This window comes from Pristis pectinata, chromosome 30, assembly GCF_009764475.1.
Source record: "Pristis pectinata isolate sPriPec2 chromosome 30, sPriPec2.1.pri, whole genome shotgun sequence".
Lineage (NCBI taxonomy): Eukaryota > Metazoa > Chordata > Chondrichthyes > Rhinopristiformes > Pristidae > Pristis > Pristis pectinata.
The window spans coordinates 1,972,875-1,985,103 of NC_067434.1; the positions used below are offsets into that span (position 1 = coordinate 1,972,875).

At 44.2% G+C, this 12,229-nt stretch overlaps 1 pseudogene; it reads left to right on the forward strand.

Annotated features, from left to right (window-relative positions):
* Nucleotides 1–11,462: 11,462 nt before the first annotated feature.
* Nucleotides 11,463–12,229, forward strand: part of LOC127584746 (late histone H2B.L4-like) — a 2,861-nt pseudogene continuing 2,094 nt past the window's right edge.

The following is a 12,229-nucleotide window of genomic DNA, read 5'->3' on the forward strand; positions in this document are numbered from 1 at the left end:
TCCTTGTCATGGAAATGGAGTTCTTCCTCTGCTGACATACCAAACAGAGGGAACTATAATTGTACCGTCTCTACGGAAGACTGTGACGCCTAATTACCAGGGGAAAAAGCAATGACCCAAACTCTGTTGTCTGGCAGAATAGACCAAGTGCACCTTGAGTAAAGAACAAAAGGTAATGTCATTTCACCACACTTTCCAATTCCATTCAATTACATACCAATGTTATCGTCATTCCGAATTACCTCCAGTTGGAATGTTTCTTATTGATACCCTGCAAGTGCCATTTGGTGTTCAATGAACAAAACTGACCTGTTTTCTCGTCTCCTGATTGATAGTTAATTTGCTTCTTTAAATGCGTAGTTCTGCCTATCAGTTGTTTATATAGGTTTCTCCAAACAAGAACAGGTTTGTCTTCTAAGCAGCGATTTCAAGCCTCTTCCCTACCACAAATTATGTTCCTTTCAGCACGACCTTCAACGCGTTCCCCTACGGAGAGAAGGAGTATAATTTGGTCCCAATATTTTAATCACTCAGTTGATTTGGTGCTTCGTTTCTCGTTGACCACTTTTGCCATCTAACTAAATGATTACCGCGCATATCGACTTTTATGGTGGTGTATTGTTATAATTGCAACAGATTTTCTCTGAACGTTTTCATTCCCATAATTGTTTCACTGATCATGTCGTGGAATACTGAGATTCGATAATAACCAGGAGATGCGGAAGATTCTTCAAGAAGTTAAACCTTTATTTGCAAACAACGGCTGTGACGGTCAGAGAGCTGGTCACTGAACGCCCCTAAACAAAGGCGGCACAGCTCTTCTTATAGCCCCTTCCTGGTCCAGTTGGCATTATCAATAATGTCAGTTTCAGATACACATTGACGTCTGATATACAGACCCTCGACATCTGATTAACAGATCTTCGTTCCTCAACTCCCTGCAGTCTGCCACAATTGCCTTCATAAGTCTTTCTCGAATCTAATCACAACATGCTTGTACCTTGCTACAGCTGTTCTCTAAGCTAATCACAATATACTCTAGTCATTTCTGCAGTACAAACATTTATTTCTAGGCACCGGGTCGCACCTAGGTCATCATCCTTGGTCACCCGTGAATTATCTGACCCTCCCCGAGCGCGGTCTTACCCTTCCTTTGGTAAAGAAGGAGAAGAGGCCAGAACTATCTGAGGCACAAAACAAATTATAAGTACAGCCTCTATTTTCTGTATATTCTATATATTCCCCCCCCCCCCCCTTGAGACCTTACGGTGTCATATAGAGAGAGAGGTCAAAGGGCACAACACCCAGAGGCTAAAGCCAATCATCCCAAAAACTGGTATAATATAGCTTTTCGTACACGGGCCCAATGGACTCACGCTCTATATCCTGAGCCAGAGGGCCAAAAATCCGTCCATCCATAATGAAAACGAGGGGAAAAGACCCTGAGGCCCTCACAAACTACTTTCAACATAAGCATAGTTGTCTTCTGAAGTGCTTTCATAATCATTCGGCACATCGCCCCGACACAAGATCATAGAAGTATGTCGTCATTACCTCCTTTTCCGGAAGGTTCGTCTCAGCCAGTGCCAGAAGCATCGGAAATTGTTTCGCCATTGCCCGCACTAAAAGGGACTAAAAACATGGAAGGAAACAGCACAACACAATTGTAAACAGAGGCAGCACAATACCGGCAACTATTGTAATTTTGGTTAGCCAGGCCCCCAACCCGCCTAATTTATTTTCCAACCAAACTGATGTCCAAACCCCGCGTTCTGTCTGACCTCTTTTCTTAAATTCCTCAATTTATCCATCGTATTAGCAAAAGATCCTTCTGGGCTAGTGTTACTTGTTATAAAGGTACAAAAATGTTCTCCGAACAATACGCTGACACCTCCTTTTACTGCCAGTAACCAGTCTAACGCTTGTCTGTTTTGCCAGGCCATTGTGCTGGTTGCATCCGATTGTTCTCCTAATGCGGAGAACGCGTCATCAGTGTAATTGATAAATCGCTGTTGATTATAATAAATATAATTTATCCATTCCATCGAGCCGCAATCTAGTTCCTTGCCTTAAATTCATTGGGGATACCCCTAAGCTGACCTATACTATCAATGCGAACTGCTGGGTCAGGGGTGTACTCTCTCCTACTACGTTGTAACATCTGCCGTGATGGTGTGTCCGGTTGCATTTTTGGGGAAATTACAATTTCCTGTACTGACATCACACGCGTACAGGTACCTCCTCATTCACGGAGAAGCGTCGGCCTCAATCCTCCTACTACACAGCCACCAGGTATCTGCCAACGGGATAGTCTGGGCATCAAATGCACCTTCCTCATATTTATTACCCACGTTCCAATTCTGTACACATCTTCCCCCGATGTGGCCGACCGAAACTTTACCGTTTCGCGTGAAACATTCATAACTTAAATTCCCCTGCAACTCGAGTTTCTCCATTGGGAGTTCCTGGTTCCCTTTATTAGAGGCCCAAGGTCTGCTATAATTACATTTTTTACCAAGCTTGTGTTGGTCATATTGGGACGAGGCTTGGAATAACATGCACCAGAAGGGGCAGTGCGGGATATTGTTGGTGCAATAACGAGAACATGCATCATTCTGGCTCTCGCAGATACCTTTAACATAAGTCCTGTTTGCACTCGGTAACTACTGCGAGCATTGTGCCACATGCAGTTTTCGGCACTGTGTGCAGGTAGAGGAATTATATGGCATAGGAACTATATGCAGTATTGGTCTTGCCCTGGCGCAGAGGTAGCAACTTGTTCTGGTCATCATTGCTGCTGTATAGTTTGCCATTGGTACCAATAATTAGTGCGTATCTGCAGCCATGGTAAGGAAGTAGATGTTGCACTTCCTTTCGCTCTCCCTCTTAGGCCTAGTAAAGCCCTGGTATTCCCATGCCAGGTCTGCCAACTCTGCCAAATTGATGGTTTACAAGTCTGCACAGGAGTTGACAAGCTCATTATCACAGGGGGTGGGACCGGTCGTCCCCAAGTCATCCCCATCCCCACTATCTGGAGAAGGGTTGTGCTCCACGGGCTCATCACTATCGTTCTCAAAACTGTCAGTGTGTCCTAAAATCTCACTTACTAGCTGGTCAAAGTCTTGCGGCGGGGCAGTGATTCTCTGCTTTTCCTGCTCGTCTTCCACTACCCTTTCCCCACTCTCACTGACCACAGGCTTGGAACAGCCTTGGTGCAGTGGTTAAAATGATACCAGGTGGACCGTCCTTCCACATGAACTGCAGTAAGCAATACCTTGGTTACCGTAAAGGGCCCTTCCCTCCTTGGCTCGTTCCACTTTCTTCTGAATTCCCTCACGTAAACCTGGTCTCCAGGTTTTACAGGTCCTTCTTCCTGATCTGTCTTTGGCTCCTTTTATTTTTCCTGCGCATAGATAGACTTGTGTATCATAGTTAATTGTTGCATGTACTGTTTGAGCTCCATTTCTAATTGTTCCAAACTAAGTCCTTTATATGGGCCTCTCCATTTAGGCACTGGCATGGGTCTGCCAGTGAGCATCTCATGTGGTGTCAAGCACGTTATACGATTAGTCTGCATGCGATAGCTCATCAGGGCTAACGACGACAGGGCATCAACCCAGTTAAGCTTAGCGCTTACACAAATTTTATTCAGTTTAACTTTCAAGGTCCCATTAATTCTCTCCACCTTACCCTGTGACTGGGGATGATATACACATCCAAATCTCTGTTTTATCCTCAGAGCTTGCAATACCAATTTAACCACTTTTTGGATAAAGGCTGACCCATTGTAGGAAACTGAAGGTATTCCAGATCTTGGAATTACTTCGTTTGTCAAACATTTCACTACAGTTTCTGCTCCTAAGTCTTTAGAGGGGTACTACCTCAACTCACCTACTAAATCTATCAATCACCACCAGCAAGTATCTCTTTCCTCTTCCTGCCTTTATCATATCCACATAGTCCATCACTACATGTTTGAATGGTCCTTCGGGTACGGGTATATGACTTATAGGGGTCGTAATTCCTTTCCTAACGTTGATTTGTGCTCATGCCTCACATTGAGACAAGATGTGATCTACCAAAGCCTGTAGGTAGGGTGACCAGAAACCATCTTTTTTTTATCTTTCTCATCACTTCCCCCCTTACACAATGGTCCAGCCCAAGTGCCTCTGAAATAAGGGTAGTCAACAAAGAGGTGGATGCTATTAGCAAACCTTCATCCGTGCTCTATAAGCCTTCCTGGCTTCGCTTGGCTCCTCTTTGTCTCCACATTGTTTGTTCTGCTGGAGTTGCCTTACCTTGTGTTTCAATTATATCCTTCATTACGGGTTCTCGGTTCAGACTCACCTGAGGTGCAATGACTGCCAAACGACATCCAGAGGCTTTCCTGGCTGCTTCATCCGCAGCCTGATTCCCTTTAGTCACCAGGTCATTTCCCTTCTTATGTGCCTGGCACTTCATAATAGCCAAGGCTCTAGGTTTCATCATTGCTGTTATCAAATCTAAAATTTGCTGACAATGCTGTATAGGCTCTCCATTATTTTTCTTGAAACCTCTTTGTTTCAACACTGCTCCAAACAAATGACACACTTCATGAGCATATGCTGAATCAGTATAGATATCAACTTTCTCACCCTCCATCATCTCACATGCTGCTGTCAGGGCCTTAATCTCCGCTAATTGGGCTGAACAGGGTTGCGCACAAGCTTACAACATGTTTTAAATTGAGACTGATCCTGTTGCACCACCGAGAACCCTGCATGATTCCCATTGTGGTCCCTATAACAGGAGCCATCCACAAACAAAATCTTTTTATCTTCATCATCCAACGGTTCTGACTGTAAGTCCATTCTTAATTTAGCAAACATCATCGTCTCCCTCAGTCACTCGTGGGGCTCTCCTTCATAACCCAGTGGAACATAATTAGCTATGTTACTTGTGGTACACCTTTGTATGGTTATGTCTGGAAATGTCAATAACATCCGAAACGCAACTATTCTAGCTGGTGTCAGTACAAACTTTCCCTTTTCCAATAATTCTGCTACCTTATGATGGGTGTACAGAATTACAGGATAGTCACAGATGATGCTTTTTCATAAGCATAGTGCAATGCTGCTGGTCCCTGGTAACAAGGCTGATATCCCTGGGCCACCTCATCTAATTTCGCACTGTAATATGCTATTGCCTGTTTTGTTCTCCCTGTGCCCGTCTCCTTTGTCAACACTGTTGCAGCATAACCTTCCTGTCTGTTAGACACATAGAGATGAAAGACCTTTTCATAATCAGGAAAATGTAGTGCTGGGGCTGACTGAAATTCCTGCTTAAGAGTGTTAAAGGCTAGTTCTGCCTCCTCATTCCACTGCAGAACACCCTTCAGCTCTGTATGTCCAGCTTCCTTCATTATTTTACTCAACGACGTCACAATTTCAGCGTATTCTCCAATCCAGTCTGAACTATATCCTGCCATTCCCTAAAATATCATCATCTGTCCTACTGTCTGAGGTTTAGGAGCTTTAGTTATCGCCGCAGTTTTAGCCGGTGCTATCGACTTTGCCTCCTTAGATATTAATCTACCCAGATATTCTACTTGCCACTTACAAAATTGCAGCTTCTTTCTGGATACTTTATGACATCCATATGCCAATCCTTACAATAAGGCCAAGGTATCTCGCTCACAATATTCCTCACTTTCGAAGCAAACCAATAAATCATCTACATACTGTATCAGTGTACTTTCCAGTGGTATACCCTCTAGGTGCCTTCAATATCTGGTTAAAAATATGCGGTGAATGCTTAAATCCCTGCAGCATACTAGTATAAGTATACTAATTACCTCTGTAAGTGAAAGCAAACCAATACTGACACGGCTTTGCCAGGGGAATGCTGCAAAAAGCCGAACGCAAATAAATTACCGAAAAACAAACTGCTTCCGGTGGTACATTAGTCAACAGCGTATGCGTATTTGGGACTACAGCTGGCCAATCTTCCACTACCTCATTCACTGCTCGCAGATCGTGCACCAGTCTCTACTTAGACTTGTCTGTTTTCAAGACAGGTAACAGTGGAGTATTACAAGGGCTACTCGTGCTCTCAAGCACCCCTTCCCCAAGCAATCCCTGTATTGTTTGTGCTATTCCCTCTTCTGCTTCTGGTTTCAAGGGATATTGTGGCCTTTCAGGTGGAATCTCTCCCTGTATTATTTTTATTTCTACTGGGCTCGATGATATTACTCTTCCTGCATCTGTATCGTGTTGTGACCATAAAATGTCTGGCAGTGCCTCCAGCCTTTTATACTTCTGCTGGCCCTCTTCTTCTACTAACAATGTCATATGTCGTTGAGGGGTTACTTCGATTTCCTTAGGGTTTCCTACCCTTTCTATATCTACTTCTATCTTAATATAGTCATTGTCCCCAGACCCTTGGTGTCACTGTCTGCCAATAAGTAATTGTTCCCTCTTGCCCCACCATCGGCCCCAAATCTTTGGACTGGTATCCCTCATTCACTAACAACGTTATATGGGGTGCTTCTCCTGGCACCCTGTACCATTTTTCCAGAAATGCATTCCGTTTTATCTGTAAGGCTGCTCCCTGCTTTCCTATTATTATTGCCTCACCTTTTAAATGCTGCTGGGTATTTACTTAATTGCGTCATTGTCTCTCTATCTCTATACACTGATTATCATCAAAAATCACTGTACAACGCAACTCAGTCTTGGGCGGCTTAGCCTTAGGTAATAGTGCCAGAGCGCCCTCTTTCCATTCTTTCCAAGTTTCCAAGATCTGTCTCCTATCCAATACACATTCGCTCCTCTAGCTTCCTGCATCACCAGTGAGTGCTTATTTTTTCCCACGCTTAACCCATCTGGGATGCATTCCAATTTCAATCCCAGTTTTAGCAGTGCATCTCTGCCTAATAAATTGATTGGGGTTCCTTTGCACACTAGAATCTGCAAGACTATTTTGTTGTTCCCCATCCTTAAAGACACTGGAGCTGTAAATCGTGTTAACTGCGTTTTTCCCGAGAACCCTACAGTTTTAATATATTTTCCTGACATGGGAAGGTGGAAGGCGTATTGCGGTTGTACACAAGTGTACGTGGCTCCAGTATTGGTGTTAATCATTGATGTTAATTGCCCTTCTAAAATAATCTGGACAATAGGTTCCTCTTCCGCCTCCCGTGTTATCATTGGGAACTGTCCCTTCCCACCCGGGTTCTCTGGGCATCCCTAGCACCTTCCATAGGGGTTCACAAGTCCGGTTGGACGTGCTGCGGCTGGTCCTTGATTGAACTGTTGCTCTCTATTTATTGATTCCTGCTGAAACGTGGCAGGCCAGTGTTTGTACGGGCAGTGTCTCCTGATGTGCCCTGGCTGATTACATCCCCAACACAATTCCCCTGTCCCCCTTTCTACCTGTTTATTCGTTGGCCCTGTTTGCCCATTACCTCTCTGCCCCTTTCCTTGGGAGTTCGAGTCCTGTGGGCTGTTGCCTAAATTTGTTTTGCCTCTGATATTGCATTTGGGGAAACGCTCCCCCAAAGACGTTTATTATTGGTATGGGGCTTTCTGGCCCTTGTCTGGCAGTATAACAGGTTCCTCCGTCGGTTGGCGCTTCGTTCAATTCGGTGGTTACAGTCTGATCAATTGTTATTGGAAACTTTTTTTGCCTCTTTCTCTTTCTTTCTTTTTAAGCTCCTCAAGCTGCTTCTGTGTCCGCTTTCTTTGTAACTCCTCTTCTTGCTCTGACAGCCTTTTTCTGTCTTTTCGGCATTTTTCGACTGCATGGATTACATGGTCCCTGAATTCTTGGTGGGACATTGACGTCAGCCCTACCACATCCTCAAGTTTGGCCTTAACGTAGGGGGGGGGGGGGGGGCATTGCATCCACAATGGCTGGCCGGAACATCGTGGTCATCAACTGGTTGTCCTCCACCTCTTGCTTTGTTTCCAGTCTCCACTTTTTCAACTGGTTCTCTAGATAAGCTGATGGGTTTTCAGAATCTCCCAGTGGGTCCCCTTTTAGAGATTTGGCGTCCACTTTAGGTGGGTAACTTTTTCTGAGTGCCCGCCACACCTTCTGACTTACTCGGTCAAAACGGTCACCACCAACCATTGGATTGTCCGCCACATTTGTTAAGCCAGCCGAAAGCATCAGTTCTCTTAGTTTTGAGGTTCCCACTACCTTCACCAGTAGTGCCTTTAAGTCACCCAGTGCCAATAATCGTCCTGTGGTCTCGTCCTCAAAGGTTCTAATCCATTTTCCCGCTCATTCATGTATACTAGGTAATGCATTTTTCAGCTCTTCCAGGTCCTGGGTCCCCCAAGGAATGTACTGTGACTGTCCTCCTCCTTTCAGTAATATCGGCAACATTATCCTTCCTCCTCCCAAACACTGAATTGTCGGCTTATCGTCCGCCTCCTCATCAGTCCCTGATTCTTCTTCTATTTCTAATTCCTGCCACCCTGATCCTACTGAAGTTTCTTTTACCCTTCGCCTCTTCCCTTACTCCTGCTCTCTCCATGGTTCTCTTTTTTCCCATCTTGGGTCAACATGCATTTTATACCATTGGAATTCCTCGAAATCCCTCCGTACTCTTCCCTCCTGCAATTTTCTAATCTCTTCCTGTATCTCGAATCTCTGCCTTTTTACTTCCTCCTTTCTCTCTCTAAAATCCTCTTTGTGCTGTTCATCGTCAGAGACTTCTACCTCCCCTTCTACTGCCAACGTTCCTTTCACTACTTGGCACTGTTTCGGGTTTCCTTCATCTGGGTAGGGAGGGGGATTTGCTGCCTGTTTTAAGTCTGGATATAGGGTCGATTTTTCCTCCTCCTCCTGTTTCGTGGCGAGCTGTTTCTCTGGTATCGGCGCCCTTTGTAGTTACTACTGATGCCTGATATATTTTCCTCAATTTTTCTCCTTCCGTCCTAAAATGTTTTAGTATCTCTACCTCCTGTTCTCTTTTTTGGTCTCTCTTTTTTGGTTTGTAGCTTTTGATTAATCCCCCCATTTCCTCACACATTTCTCTCTTTCGGCTACTTTGTTAATAAAATTTTAGTTCTATTTTCTCAGTTTTCCGAAATTCTTTCGATATCCTTTTTTGGTACTGGAAGCATTTTGCTTAATATTTCAACTGCAGTTTCTTTTCACATCATGTTGTTTTTGCAAGGTTTTCCTCTTTTTTATCCCAGAATTTTCACGACTGACATCCTATTGTTTCTTATTGGTGTCACTACTTTTCTTTACTTCTACGCCTATCCTTACAATTTTACTACCTAATCTGCCGGCTTTTGTATTATTTAATTTTTATTCGATTTGTCAACTTATTCTTACCTCTTTTGTTCTGCCCGTGCAGACCCCTACCTAGGGTGGTATCCGCAGAACTTTCCTTTAACCTCGTCCGCTTAGACCCTTACGTTTCCTAAGGCGGTATCCAAGAGGAATTTTTCTGGCCTGCCGTTTAGACCCTCGTCTGCCGTGAGGCGGTATCCACAGGGACTTACCAACACCACGTGGAATTTTACTTTAATCAATTTCTATCGTCCTATCTCTACTCACTTTACTGCGCAGTTTTCTTGATCAATCCTCTGAATCTACTTTAACTGCAATTTTTCTACCGGATTATTTGGATCGGAGAGACCCTTCGACAATCGTCTAACACTTCTGTGTCCCGGAGACCTCCTACAACTAACAGAGTTTTAGTCCGAATTAACAGCGAAAACGTTCACCTTCTTTTCTCTGGGTCGTCACCCTTTACTCTGTTAGTCTTGTGGGGGTCCCCGGAGGACCGGGAAGCGTCCTTGATTTGTCGCTATCTTCTCATGGGTCTCTTTCCGATCCTGCCATTTTACGTGGAATACCGAGATTCGACAATAATCAGGAGATGCAGAAGATTCTTAAAGAAGTTAAACCTTTATTTGCAAACAAAGACTGTGACGGTCACAGAGCTGGTCACTGAACGCCTCTGAACAAAGGCTTACAGCTCTTCTTATAGCCCCTCCTGGTCCAGTTGGCATTATCAATCATGTCAGTTTCAGATACACATTGACGTCTGATATACAGACCCTCGACATCTGATTAACAGATCTTCGTTCCTCAACTCCCTGCAGTCTGCCACAATTGTCTTCATAACTCTTTCCCCAATCTAATCACAACATGCTTTTACCTTGCTACAGTTGTTCTTTAAGCTAATCACAATATACTCTTGTCATTTCTGCAGTACAAACATTTATTACTAGGCACCGGGTCGCACTTAGGTCGTCATATGCTTGGTCACCCATGAATTATCTGACCCTTCCCGAGCGCAGGCTTTCCCTTCCCTTGGTAAAGAAGGAGACGTAACCAGCGCCATCTTAGGCACAAAACAAATTATAAGTAAACATGTGTGTACAGCCTCTATTTTCTGTATATTCTATAATCATATCTTGCCCGGCACCCTCTGGTTTTCACGTCCTGCGCGATGCCCGCTCAAACAATTGATCTGTTCTGCCCTGAGGATCGCCGCGTCCTGGACACGTCGCTGGTATCTCCGTTCCGCGAGGACGAGTAGTCAAAGAGCGGCGGCTCATTTTAACAGAATGGTGTGTCTACCTGCCCCCGAATATCCTTAAGAGTCATTTTACATTTCATAAGTTCGGAAGACTTTCCTCCATCGTCTCCCAATATCTCCTCGAATCAAATGTAATGCCTTCAAGATGTTTTACAGATGCAGTTATGAAATATACTCATTTCCGAAGAGACCCATCTGAGGTCAGTTCATTTAAAGCAGTAAAATAACGTCAAGTAATGTGAAATTAACACAAATCACTCCACTGCATGTGCCATTCCTCGGAAGTCCTGAATCAAATTAAAACAGTAAGGACTGCGCTAGATGCACTCAACTTTGTATCTGGACGAATGTTTACTGTATGGCAGAAACATCTGCGGGTGCTGTACTCCTTGCTCAGCTTCCAGCTTGCCTTCCTGTCGGTTGAATTCAGAGCATCAAACTAGCCTGATCTCAGTTGTAGGTCCTGAGTGCAGATTCAGTCTGTTCCGCCATCTGCATCCGATCTCGTCAGCGCAGGAGGGCTGGTGCCCTGGCGGCGGCTCCAAGAGGTGACCCGTTCTGGAGTATTATTTTCACTCAGCAAATGACGTCACACTGTCCAATATCGGACCGTTAGAAAGTAATGCCACATGTTATCATTGCTTTCAGTTAATTTGACGGCGATTGTGATCCTGTCCCGGAGAAAATATGGTATTTCCAAATGCATCACCCGCTACCTTCTGGCCATGGCGGCAGCAGATCTGATGGTCGTTGTTGACGCTGTTATAATTATCCAAATTAATTATATTTATTTGTTTCATAATTTCTTGTTTTTAACGCCGGAGTGCTCTGTGGTACTTGTCCTGCGTGTTGCAACCTCAGACTGTTCAGTTTGGTTCACGGTAGCTTTTACTTTTGATCACTACGTAGACTTCTGATGCCAGAAGCTGCGGAAAATATATTGTACCAAGAGAACAGCGACTGTGGTGAGAGTGTCAGTGGGTGCAGCGTGCTGTGCCAAGGCTTTTCCACTTTATTTTTCAGTGGATCCAAGGCAATGCATCATCACAACAGAATACTTAACGTCAACCTTGTGGAGAGTCTACCAGTTGTGTGATGATATCATGACTCCGGTAATACCGATCTGTTTAATGCTGTTGTTTAATTCATTAACCGCCAGGCAAATTTTAGCTGCAAATAAAGTTCGCCGAGGACTCCGGAACAGCAGTGAGAATCAGAAGGATCCAGAGGTGGAGAACCGGCAAGTCAATCAATTTATTATTCGCTATATCACCACATTCATTTTACTATGGACACCCAATGTTGTACATTTTATGAACTGGAAAGTGGAAAAAATATACCTAAACAGGCAGATACTGCAGCCCGCCGAGGTATATCCTACAAGAAGTCGGCTTTATGCTGGAGTTTCTCGGTACCTGCACCAACAAGGGCCTCTATGGACTGACACAGAGGAAATTTAGGGAGGAGCTGAACAAAGGAATTAAATATCTGCTTAACTTAAATGGGCGGCTCTGAAAGTAAAATGCAAACTAGATTCGTTGATCCTTAACACAATTATTCGGAAGTTTATTTTAATAACGCGGCTTAGCAGGCTGCTGTTCCTAGAACCCACTGTATAATTGGTTAGTTTCAATACGGCAGGTAGATTCAGCAGATTAGGCAACAGAGATTTAATAATTAATA